This window comes from Prionailurus bengalensis, chromosome B1 (assembly GCF_016509475.1).
Source record: "Prionailurus bengalensis isolate Pbe53 chromosome B1, Fcat_Pben_1.1_paternal_pri, whole genome shotgun sequence".
Taxonomy (NCBI): Eukaryota; Metazoa; Chordata; class Mammalia; order Carnivora; family Felidae; genus Prionailurus; species Prionailurus bengalensis.
In genome coordinates, this window is record NC_057344.1 from 20,598,468 (window position 1) to 20,613,564 (window position 15,097).

Below are 15,097 nucleotides of genomic sequence, written 5' to 3' on the forward strand. Positions count from 1 at the left end.
AATAAGTAGAGGAATTTGTGAATAAAAAATAGAAAGTCAATTAATAGAAAAGTTATAGAAAATGACTTAAGATTAAGTGGATTTGGAAAGAGAGGCTATCCAATAGCTGTTACAGGACAAATTCAAACACAAATGGGCTGAAGAAATTCTGTGAAGACAAAGACATTTCAAAATGCAGTGCTTCAACTATTCCACTATTTAGTAATTAGGAATAACATGGCTCTTTTCTGGCAAAAGTATGGAGGCAGATCAAAGTGGCATGCCAAAAAACAAGGCAAACAGGGCAGCAAACCCAGAATGTCTGTTTACTAAGTAGAGAGGAACCTCAACCATGCAGCAGTCTCCGCTATATAGTCTTCAACTATAACACAAAGGACGATAACCTACATAATTAGGTCAAATTACCTGTTTAAAACTAGTTTTAAAGCTCAGAAACGGCTCCTTCTCTGCTTCACACTTCAAAGCTGTTGCCTGCTTGTGATTTAAAACAAAAAAAGTCACTTTAGTAAATTCTTACTTACACTATAAGGTACAGAATAACAAATACTATATTTATAGCCTAAAACATGTTTAGAAAAATGAACAGAAAAGGAAAAATCCAATTTAGCAATATTTTAGACTGGTTACCTTAATCCTCTTGGAAAACTATGATATACTTAAGTGAGTAAATCTTCCAAACAACAATGTGATACATTAATATCTACTCTGGTGCATAATGAAAATGATTACCCTAATTTTCGTGTAAACATCCAAGCCAAAATCAAGTCATTAACTTTCTGCCATTGAAACTATTCTAGAGCTTTGCATTTCCAATGATGAAAAAAGGTTTACTTGAAAGCTAGCTACTTAAAAGAAAATAACCTTGTCACGATATACACACATGTTTACCTTCTGTTCAAAAACTCCTTATAATGGTTTCCAGGACTCTCACCGGGAAGGTGATAGGGAAAGAAAAGAGCAGGTGCACGCGAAGCTCTCTAACACCCACTCCGGTAACCAGAGAATACCAGAAGGCGGAGTCTGGAAAGCAGTTATGAGGCGGGGGTGATAGGGGCGCCCAGAAAGCCCGCTTCTTCCAGCGCCAAATTACGATCCGTTACTCATAAGGCACATGACACAGACCTCAAACCGGTGAAAAAAGGGGGGGAAATAATAAAGAAAAAAAAGAAAAAATCAGAGAAGACGAGCTCCCGAGAAGTGAGCCGCAGGATGAAGAGTTTGGATGACCCGCCTCCCTAGCAGGGCCTACTATCCAATCGCCAAACACCATTTCTGCAAAGCAAGCAATGTTTCCCGAATCCCACTTGGCATTTAGTTTTCCCCATCTTAGGCCCTTTCTAACTGGACGTGCAGAAGGGAAACAATGCGGGGGGGGGGGGGGGGGCTGCTAAATTAACATTCCTCTCACAAGTATAAACCACCTCTTTGCCAAAGTCAGGAAAGCCTCCCCACCCCACCCCTAGCCTTTTTGCTCTAAGAATACCCAAGACAGCAAAAATCCGCTACTCAAAAATCCCAACCCGAAAGTCGCGTCGCTCCGCACCTGGCCTTCGGCACCCAAAATTCTGGACACCGAGAGCGTCACACGATGGAATTTGGGAGTGGGGTGGGAGGGGGCGCAGTCACGTACACTAAGGCCACTAAGGCCCCTAGCTGTGGAGAACTCGAGCCCTGTCCCTGGCAACCAAACCACAGCCCCCGCTCCGCGTCCTCCACTTGCAAGGGACGTTCCGTAGCACACGAGACGCAGGGCGGCCCCCCTCTCCGGAGCCAGAAAATGAGAGGGGCGCGGAGGCAAGAAGGGGGCTCGGCAGTCGCTAACGCGTCCCTAGGTGCTCACCCGGAGATCGCGGCGTTTGGCCCGGGGAAAGGGGCGTGAAAACCCAGGAACCCACAGAGAGGTGTGGGCCCGAGGCCAGGGCCTACAGGGTCAAGTGTCCCAGAGCCGTTGCTCTCCCGCCCCTGCGCCGCGCTGCCCTCGGTTGCCAAGGGCTGGGGACGCGCAGCATTACCTGTAAACGAAGCAGCCCCTCCTGCCAAGGGTGGAGTGGCGGCCAGGCCCTGCGACCCGCCACCGGCAGGGGTCCTCCCTCAGAGACCAGAGCAGGGAGCGCCCACAAGTTCCCTGGCTGCCTAGGGCCCAATGGCCGCCTTCTCTACCTTAGCTAGTCGGCGCCAACCGCCGCAGCCACCGCCATCTTAGGATCTCATTGTGGTGGGAGAAGAGGGGCGGGGGGACTGCAGAGGGGGCAACGCGCCGTGAGACTGCGCCGTCTCCTCGGCAACGGCCGCGCGGGGGCGAGAATTCGCCGGGGCGGGAGCCGCAGTGCGATCGACGCTCTAGGCTGGAGTCATGTGACCGCCGAAGTCTTTGGTGTCACCTCGGGCTCTTTAGCCTGGCGGTGACTATACGAACAACCAGAGACTACATATCCCAGTGAACCCCGCCCCCCGCACCTCCTCCACGAGAGGGATAACTACAAATCCCGGCATGCTGTGAGATCCCGGCGCTGCTCTGTGATTGGGAGGCTCCGGGCCTGTGCGGAAGTAGATTGAGCCCCCTCGTTAGCTGGAAAACCGGAAGCTCGTTCTGGTTTTTCGTGTGGGTGCCTGCTCCGGACTCTAGCCGGAAAGAGGAGAAAAGACGAAAGTCGTTCTTCTGTCCACTGTACACCTACATCCGAGTTACTAAGAGATGGAAACAGAAGGGCCTTTACGATGTAGTCCTGATTTTACACGGTAGGCATTAATCATGGGAAGTTAATTGGCCAAACCACTTAACTGTATATAGCTAGTCAGCGGGAGAATCCTAAATGTTAGTAATGAACACCACCTTGGACTAATGTCCCAGTTTTTGCTTGGAAGAGCCAGATGATTTCAATCAAAATTTAGTAGAAGGAAATTTCGCTTAAAACTAGTGTCTGAATTCTCTTTTTATTGATGCTCCTATCTCATCGGTACCTCTATCGAGAATGAATTGATAGGTTCTCCGTAAAAATTCATAATTCAACTGAGTGAATTCTAAGATCTAATTGGCTTTATTCAATTCATGAATTGAGCAGAATCCCATGTACCAAATAGAAAGGGGATCTATTGGAGCGGTAGCAAAGGAAAGTTTTTTAAAGGCAGAAGGGTTGGAAAAAGGAAATTATTAGCAAAGAGTGCATTGTTTCTGGCAAGGTTGCCTTCCTATGTAGAATAGAAAGGCCTACCCGAAGGATTACTAACCTGTTGACCAAGTAATTCCAGGTTGACTGGTTAAAGGTTACATTTCTGGGGTGTTGAAACTGCAGTCGGGTTAGGTATTAGGTCTTGGTTTTCTGATTTGGGGGTTGGCACTCATGATTCTATTGGGGGCCTGCTGTTTCCTTCTTAACATTCAACACATACACACGAAAAATGTGATGGTGACTTTTAAGGCCTTCAGTGTCCCTCTCTGAAAACTTAAAACACCTTCAGTTTTACTTGAGTGCAAGGGCATTCTATTTTTAGACAGTTTGTGAGATGGGTTTGTTTTAAGCAAAATAGAAGGAGGAGGAATAGACCTTTAGGTTCCAACAAGTTGTTCTCATAACCAACAGAAATTGTTCAAAAGCCAGTTAATAGAACCATATCTCAATACATAATTCAGGTAAATAAAGCTCTTCCTGAAACTATACCCAGGCTCAGTCTCATTGCTATGAGACTTTATTTGTCATATATGTTTTAATACATTCTGTGTGTCTAACATTGATAATTATTTAGGTAACACATAGTCCCTGCTCTTGAAGGGCTCATGTTTTAGTGAATGATGGAAAAATAGGATGTATAAATAAATTCTGTCTTGTAAGAATACAAAATGCTGTGGGCATCCAAAGGACAGGGTGCCCTGGGCCCCATTTTAATTCCCCCACTCTAAGATCTTGGGCAAATTATTTATCCTTTCCTCAATTGCCCCATCTATAAAATGGAAGGGAGGCAGTCATGTTGCCTGCCTTGTAGGGATTTTTTTTTTTCAAGTAGTGTTTATTTTGTACAAGACCCAAGTGAAACATTTTCTCTGTTGTGATTTTCGTAATTTTCCCAACTATCCTGAAGAGATTGATTCTGCATTCTTTCCATTTTACAAGCAAGAACTTAAGTAAATTACCAAAATTCTGACAGCTCCAAGTGGTAGAGCCTTGGTGAAAGTGAGGTCTACTGTACTCTTTGGAGGGATTTTTTGGTTAACTAAGAGAATGAGTGGAAAAAATTACTGGCACATGGTAAGGCTCCAAAACATTAGTTGTCATTATTATTATCACTATCATCATTTTGTTTTTATACATGTTTTTATTTTTAAATATGTAGAAGCTACTCTCATTAAAACCATTCAAATGAATTTAAAAGCATTACTGAAATCAACATTGTCATTATGCCTTTTAAATTTATGGTCTCTAAAAAATGTCAAAATACTGTTATGCCTGTTTAGTGCGGGGAGTAGTCTGAGAAATTTTTGTATTTAAAAGACACGCTCCGGGGCGCAGGTCATGATCTCTCAGTCTGTGGGTTTGAGCCCCGCATTGGGCTCTGTGCTGACAGCTCAGAGCCTGGAGCCTGCTTCGGATTTCTGTCTCCCTCTCTCTCTGCCCCTCCCCTGCTCATGCCCTGTCTCTCTCTCTGTCAAAAATAAATAAACATTAAAAAAGTTTTTTTTAATAAAAAAATAAAAGAGACCCTCCAACTCAAATATGAGCATTACTGATCTTAGCAGAGAACAGAGGAAAGAAAAAAACCTGAAAAACTATAAAATTATTCCAGACTTCCAAAAACTTAACATCTAATTCAGAAAATAAACCTAGTGCAAATGAATCGATTTAGTATCAGTAGTGTATGAATATGGCAAATAAATGATACAGACAGTAAGTGCTTTGGGAATTCAGAGACTATTGATGTATTGCTTCGAAGATAATAATGGCTCCAGGATTTCTGTGTAGAATGAAATTAGGGGTAACAGTCTGGGGGAAATGTAGATGGGGGACATGTGTGGCTTCTCAGAGGTATACATTGAAACTGTATCTCAGTTTCCCACATTTATGAACAACTTAATACACATATATTAAACATGAGAGAGGGGGCGTAAGGCGTAAGCGGAAAGGGGCACATTTCAACCACAGAGTACAACCAGAATTAGTGATGGATAATGCAGAAACCAGCCTGGGTGAAGTAGAGGATTCTTACGGGTTGCGGAATGCGGAGGCAAGAGAGGATAGCCAAGACTGATGAACAGGTATCTGTATGTTTGCTACAGACCGGAGAAAATCTTAACTATCAATCTGAAGAGAATGAGCTTTGTTCTGTAGATAGTGTAAAATCGCAGTGAGGCTTTGGAAAAAAACAATGATAGAATGAAGTAGTTATTTAAAGAATTTAATCTAGCCGCAATGTTTAGAACAGGCTAGAGGGAGGAGCCGAGCAACAGGCTCGGCGGGTGTTAACTGGCATGAAGTAATTAAGGCCTGGCCTAAGGTAGTAGCAAAATGAATCAAGTCAAGGAGTTGGATTCTGATGGCAAACTAAGTCAGTTGTCATGCTGTGTAAAATGGCATTTTTTTCTGTTTTTTTGATCTGCCATCTGACACTGACCAGGGGGTGCTTACAGTGTAACATTTTGTGCTATCTCATTTATCTCCTTAATGTGTTCAGTGTTCTCTATCCACAGATGGATTTACGTATGGTGAGAGCAAAAACCCTGCCTTTGGGAGTTCTTTATATCCCAAATGCCTTGCAGAGTTCATTTACTGTATTTTGATATTCACTAATTTGGCCTTGGAAAAGAACTATTTTCGCAGTACCTAATTTTAACCTGCAGGTGGTGATAGAACTTAAAGGAAAAAAATCTTTAGTGTCCACCCTTCTATTATACTGAATTTTATGATTCTTTTTATATGTGATTTTTATACACCCAAAAGAATATATGACATTTATGTACATTATAAAGTACAATAACAAAAGAAACACCCAAGAACCCTCTACCTAACCTAAAACATAGAATATAATCAATCTATTTAAGGACCCCTGTGCTTTTCTCCAAACTCATTCCCCTTTGCAAACATAAATATTATTCTGTATGATCTTGGTGCTATCATTCCTTCATTTTTTCATATAGCTATATGTATATATCCCCAAATAATATATTGTTTAGTTTCACTGTTTTCAAACCTTATATAAATGGTATCATACTGAATATATTCTTGCTTGACTTGCTTTTTCGTTCATTGTTTCTGAGATTCATCCATGTTGGTGAGTGAAAACACGTCTTAAGAGCAGAATGTAAAATTAATTTTGGAATATTTCTAAGTTTGAACATAAATGATTTTATCTTTACTCTTCATACTAGATTTGTGGGTTCAATGGTTGAAGAAACTGTATAAACAAGGGATCACTTGAAGAACTGTGACCTAGTTCTTATACTTTTGGGCAAAATCTAAGCACTTCTCTCCCTGAATCCAGCCCAGAGTTTCTCAATCTTGACATGATTGACATTTGGGGCTGGATGATTCTTTGTTGTAGAAGGCTGTCCTGTGTTTTATATTTAGCTGCACACCTGACCTCCTCCCACTAGATGCCTGTAGCACCCTGCCTCCCCAATTGTGACAACCAACAGTGTCTTCTGAGATTGCCAAATACCCCCCACCAAAGGAAGGTAGAGCAGGGGGTGAGGGCAAAAGCGCTCCTGAGTGAGAAGCGCTGATCTAACCTTTGCATTGAGAAACTCATGCTACTCAGGATTTTTCTTAGGTACCTCTCTTGCTCAAAAACCTAAACTTATGAATAATTAAATCAATTAATTACTATATATAATCGTATCAACTAATTATATCAAATCCACATACATAAATAATGTTTCAAGGCTCTTCTTACTTTCCTCCATTCTCCCCCTATCTAATTACCATGCCATCTCTCATTACTGCCACTTCAGACTTTCTATGACTAGGTTCCAAATACCGAATTGCTGCTCTCCACATACAATGTTAGTGTTTACCCCAGTCTGAGCTGCCCTTTCCTCTGTAACCAGTTTATGTCCTCTTCTTTCAAAAGTCACTCATTCAATACATGTACCCTTGTATTTCAGACTGTTCTGTCCATAGTTGCTCTTCATCAGTCTTTACATGGCTCAGCTCTTGTAGAGTCTTAACCATGATACCCTGTTTCCTACATTTTTCTCTATATATTTTTGAAAGGTCTATACATTTACCCCACTTGTGCTACTCAATGTAAACCTCATCAGAGCTGCAATAGTGTAGTTCTGTGTGGAATGCTTGCTTCCCAGGACATATCACGTTGGGAGGGGGTCAAATAAAAGGATATAATAAAAAAACAGGCCCCTGGGTGCCTCAGTAGGTTGAGCGCATCTATCATTTGACTTTAGATCATGATCTGACGGGATCAAGCCCTGCTTTGGGGATTCTCTCTGTCCCTCTCTCGCTGCCTCTCTCTCTCTCTCTCTCTCTCTCTCTCTGTCTCTCAAAAATAAATAAATAAAGTTAAAAAATAATTTAAAAGTACAAAGAAAATAATCTATACCTCATTTCTTAGCCTCCTATCACCCCTACAGCATATAAGATTGAAAGTATTAAATATATTTGGATAAAGATTGTTAATTAAGGAGAGAAATCAGGCAATTAGGTCGGATGATTCCCAAAATAAGGAAATATAGGCTGATAGAGATTTCCTAATGCAGATGAAGAATATTAGAAAAGTATCAAAATTAATCCTCAGCTTTTACTTTGAAAACCCTATTACTGAAAATACAATTATGTGAGGGGCACCTGGGTGATTCTAAGGTCAGGAAAAAAAAATGACAAAGCATAGGTGAACCCAGATTAACCAGGAAAGAGATTAGAGTTCTCTTTCTTTACCACCAGAATACCAAATAATTTTCAGGGTTAAAAACTGGGGTATATTGGGTGGCAGGAATGACAGTCCAACCTAGATAAGGAAAAATATAAAATCCTGACAAGAGATAGGGCAGAGATTGACAAACGTTTTCTGTAAAAGGCCAGATATTAAATACTTTAAGTATTGTGGGCCACACAGTCCCTGTTCCTACTACTTAGCTGTGTAATTGTAGGGTGAAAGCAGCCAGACAAAATATAATGGGTGAACATAAATGTGTTGCAATAAAACATTATTTTAGGATACTGAAATTTAAATTGCATATGATTTTTCCATGTCACAAAATATTAATCATCTGATTTTTTTTCAACCATTTAAAAATATTAAAACAGGGGCACCTGGGTGGCTCAATCAGTTAAGTGTCCTACTCTTGATTCGGCTCTGATCATGATCTCACAATTCAGGAGATCAAGCCCCGAGCCTGCTTGGAGTTCTCTCTCTCCCAGTCTCTCTGCTCCTCCCCCACTTGGACTCTCTGCCTCAAAATAAATAAACTTAAAAAACAATATTAAAACAGGCAGTGGGCCAATTTAACGCATGGGCCATAGTTTGCTGATGCCTGACACAGAGTACCCAACTTTTAAAATTTTTAGATAGTTAATGATAGATCCAAGAAGAAATTAGCAATGGAAGAAAATACATTTTCATTACTTTGCAGGATGGTCATTTTACAAAGAATCATTTGAACTATGGGGTGCCTGGGTGGCGCAGTCGGTTAAGCGTCCGACTTCAGCCAGGTCACGATCTCGCGGTCCGTGAGTTCGAGCCCTGCGTCGGGCTCTGGGCTGATGGCTCAGAGCCTGGAGCCTGCTTCCGATTCTGTGTCTCCCTCTCTCTCTGCCCCTCCCCCGTTCATGCTCTGTCTCTCTCTGTCCCAAAAATAAATAAACGTTGAACTAATGAGGAAGGGAGGATATAAAGCAAATGTAACTGAACAACATTTGTAGGTATTAGTTTATACTTTTTTCTTATATATTCTGTTTTCCCCTATCCTGGCTAGTTCCAGCCACATGTTGCCTCCACAAAGGATTGTCACAGCTGCAAATACCAGAAACAAAAGATACAAGTTTCAGACATAAGAAAAAAGATTAAAATTCGAGCGCTTTCCACCCCTCACAATTTGCCTGAGTGGAAAAAGGAAGAACTGATGGGAAATTCAAAGAATTTTTTGCTTTGCCCTGCATCTCTGCAAAGGAAGAGGAGGAAGGTACAATCTGTGGGGATTGATGACTGACGACAGAGCCTGGAAGGCTCCATGGCTACAGCAGAGACAGGTGGTTACAGTGGCACTCTGCAAAGCTCGCCCACCACAAGCCCTGGAAGTCACATGCAGCCCTGGGAGGAGAGATTGTGTGACATAACGGATCAGGAGTGACATTAGGTCTCTCCAAGCCTATCAAATACAGCCTTGAAATTCATTTAGAAAAATAAACATGTAATATCTTCAAGCCTATCAAATACAGTCTTGAAATCCAATTAGAAAAATAAACATGTAAGTTTGTGGCATAGAAAACATACCCACTTTACTTACCTAGTTCAAATGTCTGCTACCCGAGTGTCCCCAAGTCTTCAAAACTGTTGGAGTAACCATATCTCCGTCACATATACAGCAGGAAACCTAATCTCAATGCGGACATCTTTTAGAATGCTTGGAGCTAATGGCTTTTTGTTTGTTTGTTTTCCTATTATTTCCTGCTTCTGCTGAATTCTTGATTTCTTTTGAGTCTGGCTTCTTATGGCGGTTCTTTTTCTCCATCCCACATCATTTCCAAGGCAGAACACAACCTCTTTTGCTTTGTTTTCTCAAAATCCCATGGAAACAAGGCATCTCTGTGTGGTATAGTGCGTTCCACTGAAAATTTGGAGTTAACAGTATAAGATAGGGGAGAAGGAAGAGAAATTTATACCGCAGCTATTTGGACACCCCTGTTCTTTTTTAAAGATCTTTGGCCGTAGCCCAGAACTTCTCTCTGGCTGCCTTTTATCCAACTCCCTGTCCTATTGACACATTCTTTCTTCATATCCTATTCCCCAGTCTTATCACTTCCCCCTCTTGACCTTTTTCCTCCTAGGTTACCCATGAAAACTCCAAATTCTTCACTGATTTTTCATGGACAGAACAATTTTGTTTTCTTGGTCTTGCCTCTGGCTTATCCCAGCTAGACCCACTATTAAAATGCTCTTCCTCTGCTGCACTGATATTAGTCTGACTCATTTCCTCAGCATGGAGCTCTGAGAGCGTTATGTCTTTGGATGCTAAAATCAATTGCATACTGTTCTTCATTATCCTGATTAGCAGAAATTGTAAGAAGAGACATCTGCCTTTCCCTGACATCTCCACCCCCAGCCATCAAGAATGGAGTGGGGGGTGGCTAAGTTAGTTCTCAGAGCCAGTCTTCAGTCCAAACCCATAGTGCAGAGAGGAACAGAGACCGTGTCCAGTTTTACAGATTGATCGGTCCTGGTTTTCATTCTTGTTGCTCTTTGTTACACTGCACGCATCTTGTCATTCCCACATATCTGGGGCCACCATTATTCTCTGTGGTAGTGATTCTGCTTCTGGTCTCAGAAGCTTCCCCTGGACTGTGTGTGTGTGTGTGTGTGTGTGTGTGTGTGTGTGTGTGTGTGTGTTGGGTAGAGGAGTTGTAGGCACTGGGAAGATGTGGAGGCAAGGATTCTCCTTACAATGTTATGGTCCCGGTTAAGGTCGCTGTTCCTCTCTGCCACCACCAGCTTGGGCTGTGGCTCTTTGTCTTTGATTAGCATAAATCCTTGCACAGGCTGTAATCATTTTCTAAGGTTGGGCAACTCCACTACCTCTGTGTAAAGCTAGTAAAGCACTATAGCAAGTGCATACGAGCATATTTCTAGGGCAAGACTACTTCAGGTCAAATCCTGTTGTACGTGACCTTGAGCATGTGGTTGCTCTCTTTGTGTTTCATTTACCTCATTGACAAAATGGCAATAAAAATAATAATACATATCTCAAGGACTCTTATGAGGATTAAATGAGTAAATGCACAGAAAGTATTCAGATAGTACCTGGCTCGCAGTAAGTGATATATAAATGTTTACACTTACTAAGTTTACAACTGAGGCTTTGTGCTAATATTGACTTGGGCCTTCATGTTTTCAGAATCCCATCCTGCACTCCCATTTTAGCATAGATTTCAAAACATTCACACCATACTCAGTTGGCCGAGTCTTGATGGCTTTAACCATAGGGACTACATGACTATGTCAGGATACCGACACTGAGGCTGGATCAGCACAGGAAGGAATCTGGATTTTGTCTTGTTGACTATGGAGCATCACCAAGACTTTTTAAGTAGAGGGGTATTGTGGTCACACTTGTTTTTATAAAGATAACTTCTATTGTTGTTTATAGGAGATGGTCTGCATGGGAAAGAAACTGGAAGTAGATTGATCAGGTAGAAAGTACCAGGAGATTATGCTAAGGTGATAAGGACATAAATTAAGGTGTCATTGGCCTGATGAAGAGAGTTTGGCATTTAGAAGGTACAATCAACAGGACTGATTGGCAAAAGAAATAAAGGATGAGAGACAGGAATGGTGTCTGATAATGCCAAGCTTTGAAACTGGGTAAGTGAATAAATACTGGTTCACCAACTCCTTATGTTCTCTCCAAGGAAAGAGGGGCAGGGAAGAGGAAGACGCTGCAAAGAGTTTAGTTGAAAGCTAGGGGGCTACTGGACAAACACTTCTGGAGCTACAGAGACAAGTAAGAGTTGGAGTTAAATATTTTGGAATTGCTAAACACTATTCTAGCAGAGGAAGAAGACTCCACAAAGAAAAGATGAACAACTTGGAGGACACCCAGAAAACTAACAGGCGTTTCATGAAAGTGTATGGAAGAATAAGTTTTGAGGAAGAAGGAACAGTCTGAGAATCAATGAGAAACTACTATGAGGAAACGTGTGGCCTCGTTACAAGCAGTTGCAGCCAAGTGAAGGGTCACATGTCACTGGCTTTGGCTGAGAAATTAATAGGAAGTGAGACCATGGAGTCGTGAGTGTAGAGTAAGTGTAGATCGCCCTCATTTCAAAGCTTGGTTGAAGGGGAAAGAAAAATCAGAGGGTAGCTAGAGGCAGGAATAAGGCAAGTTTTCATTTCCTAGGGTTTAGAAGAATTAAGCTTATTTATAAGGTTGAAGAGAGACAAGACTCTGAGAGGAGAGGGTGACATTAAAAATGAGAAAGGGCTGGGGCGCCTGGGTGGCGCAGTTGGTTAAGCGTCCGACTTCAGCCAGGTCATGATCTTGCGGTCCGTGAGTTCGAGCCCCGCGTCAGGCTCTGGGCTGATGGCTCGGAGCCTGGAGCCTGTTTCCGATTCTGTGTCTCCCTCTCTCTGCCCCTCCCCCGTTCATGCTGTCTCTCTCTGTCCCCAAAATAAATAAAAAACGTTGAAAAAAAAATTTAAAAAAAAAAATGAGAAAGGGGAAGGTAATTAAAGAAATGCAGTTATTAGGGGCGCCTGGGTGGCTCAGTCAGTTGAGTATCCGACTTCAGCTCAGGTCATGATGTTACAGTTCATGAGTTCGAGCCCCGCATCAGGCTTTCTGCTGTCAGTGCAGAACCTGCTCTGGATCTTCTGTTCCCCTCTCTTTCTGCCCCTCCCTGACTCGTTCTCTCCACCCCCACAAATAAATAAACTTAAAAAAAATGCAGTTCTCAAGAAGAAATGAGGGGCTGGAATTCAGAGCCCAGGTGGAAGGAATAGACTAAAACAAGAGGGATCAATACTTCCAGAAGCAAATCCCCAGCAGTAGGAGTCTAGAATTGGTAGATACGTACCCCACGAGTCAAGAGGAGGAAATTCTGACGTGCCTCTCTCAGATGCCCCATTTGTCTAAGGCTGTAGCCCCCTCACAAGGCGCTCCCTCCTCCCAGTTCCAATTCACTTCACTACTCCCTCACTTACGCTTCCTGGAATCACCGCTCAAATAAACTACTTGCATCCCAATCTTTGTGACATGCTCTGCTTTTGGGGAACCCCAATTTCAGTAGATTGTGAGTTAGAACATTATCCCAGGCTTTCTGATGCCAGGTCTGGGGCTTTTTTTTCAGCCAAATCGTACTTTACCACTTTTGCTAGTTTTTTTTCCAAATGGAGTACATGCCATTGCCAAAATACAAGTTATTCATTTTGTTTCTAGGTCTGTTTCCATATCCATCGTGCTATATCTTCAGATGAGGAATCTAGAATAAGAACCTCCTGAATAGAGATCTGTGGAAGCAGCAGAAAGCTAACTGTCAACATGTATCACTTGCCTTTACTTCCATTGTTTCTGAATCTGACCCTTCATTTGGGGGGATAGATAGATATTGTCCATGTCTACTCCTTCATCTACTCCTTTGTTTATATCTAAAGTTACATTTTCATCTACATATATGTTATGTAAAAATCTATATATATCTACATTTTAAAAAGTAGATATCAGCCAGGGCGGGACAGGAAGTTGAGAGAGGAATAGGAACAAGGAGGTAATAATGTATCAGTTCTCTGTTGGTTTCTGGCTGGCTAATTTAGGCAGAAGTGAATTTATTGTAATTACTGGAGAATGTGAGACTTACAGAATCAGAAGTCATCTGTACTTCAGACTTCAGAATGAACAGGAATTAAGGGAGTTATGGAGGGGTGCCTGGGTGGTTCAGTCGGTTAAGCATCCGACTTTGGCTTAGGTCATGATCTTGCCATTCGTGAGTTTGAGCCCCGCATCGGGCTCTGTGCTGTCAGCTCAGACCCTGGAGCCTGCTTCAGATTCTGTGTCTCCCTCTCACTCTGCCCCTCCCTTGCTCACCCTCTATCTCTCTGTCTCTCTCTCAAAAATAAACATTTAAAAATTAAAAAAAAAAAAAAATGAACCATGGAAAGCCAAGCAAGTAGCAGAAAGCAAGGAGCAGAGCAACCATGTCATAACCTGAAGGGTCTGGCCAGTATACTGCTTCTTCTGCTCTTTCTGGTATGAATGACCTTCCTTGTGTCTTTTCTTAAAGATGCAGATTCTCTGGAGAGAGCACTGAACTTGCTCATCTAACTTCCCACCAGCGCCCCTGTTGGGGTGAGAAAAGACTTAGACCCTTCAGCTCCTGCCATGGAACTGCCGAATTATTTTCCCCAAAAGTTATGGAGAAGCCCCAACTAGAAATAGAACTGCTATTAGAAAGGAGGATCAGAAGCCAGGAGACAAAAGAATAGCAAATGTCAACTGCAAATCTCATCAGGTAACCAAACAGGGCTGTTGGCTGGGGCTGCCTACTGACAGCAGATGACACGGGACTGGTCACTGATAAGTGTATAACCATAAGCACCTTATAATCTAGAATGAGCAAGAATCCTTGGCTACAATATGTATAATATTTAAGGGACAAACTGAAAAATACAGGAATACATTGAAATAGGCTTTAGTAGTGGAATAAAATGATGTTAAATAAAATTACCTTAGAACAGGAAAATAGTTATTAGCATTTTGCTGTGTTTGGAACTGCAGGTCAGAGTTGCCTATATGACGAATCCTACGAGAAAATCTTTCTGCAGGTTGAGTGAGCAGCATGGGCAAAGGCACGGAAACAGAAAGTACAGCTTGTGTTTGGGAAATGGCATGTATCCAGTTTGGCTGGGGTGCAGGGAACATGAGATGGTTCAGATCTTTTTGTGTGGGGGGGACTCAATTTCTTTTAGAAGCTGAACAAATCATTTTGAGACATTTACCTGCTTTGCAAACCGGTTTTTATTTCTCACTTAGCCTGCATGATTGAATAAATACTCAAAATCTGACATTGGATCTCACCAGTTGAAGTTCACGGCTCCTATTTTGGCCTCTTGTTCTCTTTTATTCTTTAGTAGTCACTCAAAATAATTACAAGGCAACTGGCGTATTTGTACACCAGTGTTCATAGCAGCATGATTAACAATAGCTAAAAGGTGGAAATAGCTCAAATGTCCACTGATGGATGAACAGACGAAATGTGGCCTCTACATACGATGGAATGGTATTCATCCTAAGAAGAAAGGACATTCTGGCACATGCTACAGCTTGGATGAATCTGCAAGACGTTGTGCAAAGTAAAATTAGACGCAGAAGGGCACGTACAGAATGATTCCTCTTGTGTGAGGTACCTAGCGCAGTCAAATTCATAGAGACAGAGAGTCGAATGAG

General features: G+C 42.2%; 2 protein-coding genes across 52 annotated transcripts in view; one reads left to right on the plus strand and one right to left on the minus strand.

Moving 5' to 3' along the window:
• The window catches only part of PCM1 (pericentriolar material 1), an 84,075-nt gene extending 81,710 nt beyond the window's left edge, over positions 1–2,365 (minus strand). For 7 of the 50 annotated variants that reach the window (XM_043559834.1, XM_043559781.1, XM_043559752.1 and 4 more), the window contains exons 1-2: positions 2,013–2,291; positions 406–474 (exon numbers count right to left, since the gene is read on the minus strand). The gene's annotated coding sequence lies outside the window, so the exon portion shown is untranslated. Of the gene's footprint in view, positions 1–405; positions 475–888; positions 1,123–2,012 lie in introns of all 50 variants that reach the window. The other 43 variants (XM_043559525.1, XM_043559734.1, XM_043559542.1 and 40 more) reach the window with 22 other exon arrangements.
• A 207-nt stretch (positions 2,366–2,572) lies between these two features.
• FGL1 (fibrinogen like 1) overlaps positions 2,573–15,097 on the plus strand; it is a 55,049-nt gene continuing 42,524 nt past the window's right edge. Inside the window, exon 1 of one of the 2 annotated variants that reach the window (XM_043559928.1) lies at positions 2,573–2,739. The gene's annotated coding sequence lies outside the window, so the exon portion shown is untranslated. The remainder of the gene's footprint in view (positions 2,740–15,097) is intronic. The other variant, XM_043559937.1, reaches the window with a different exon arrangement.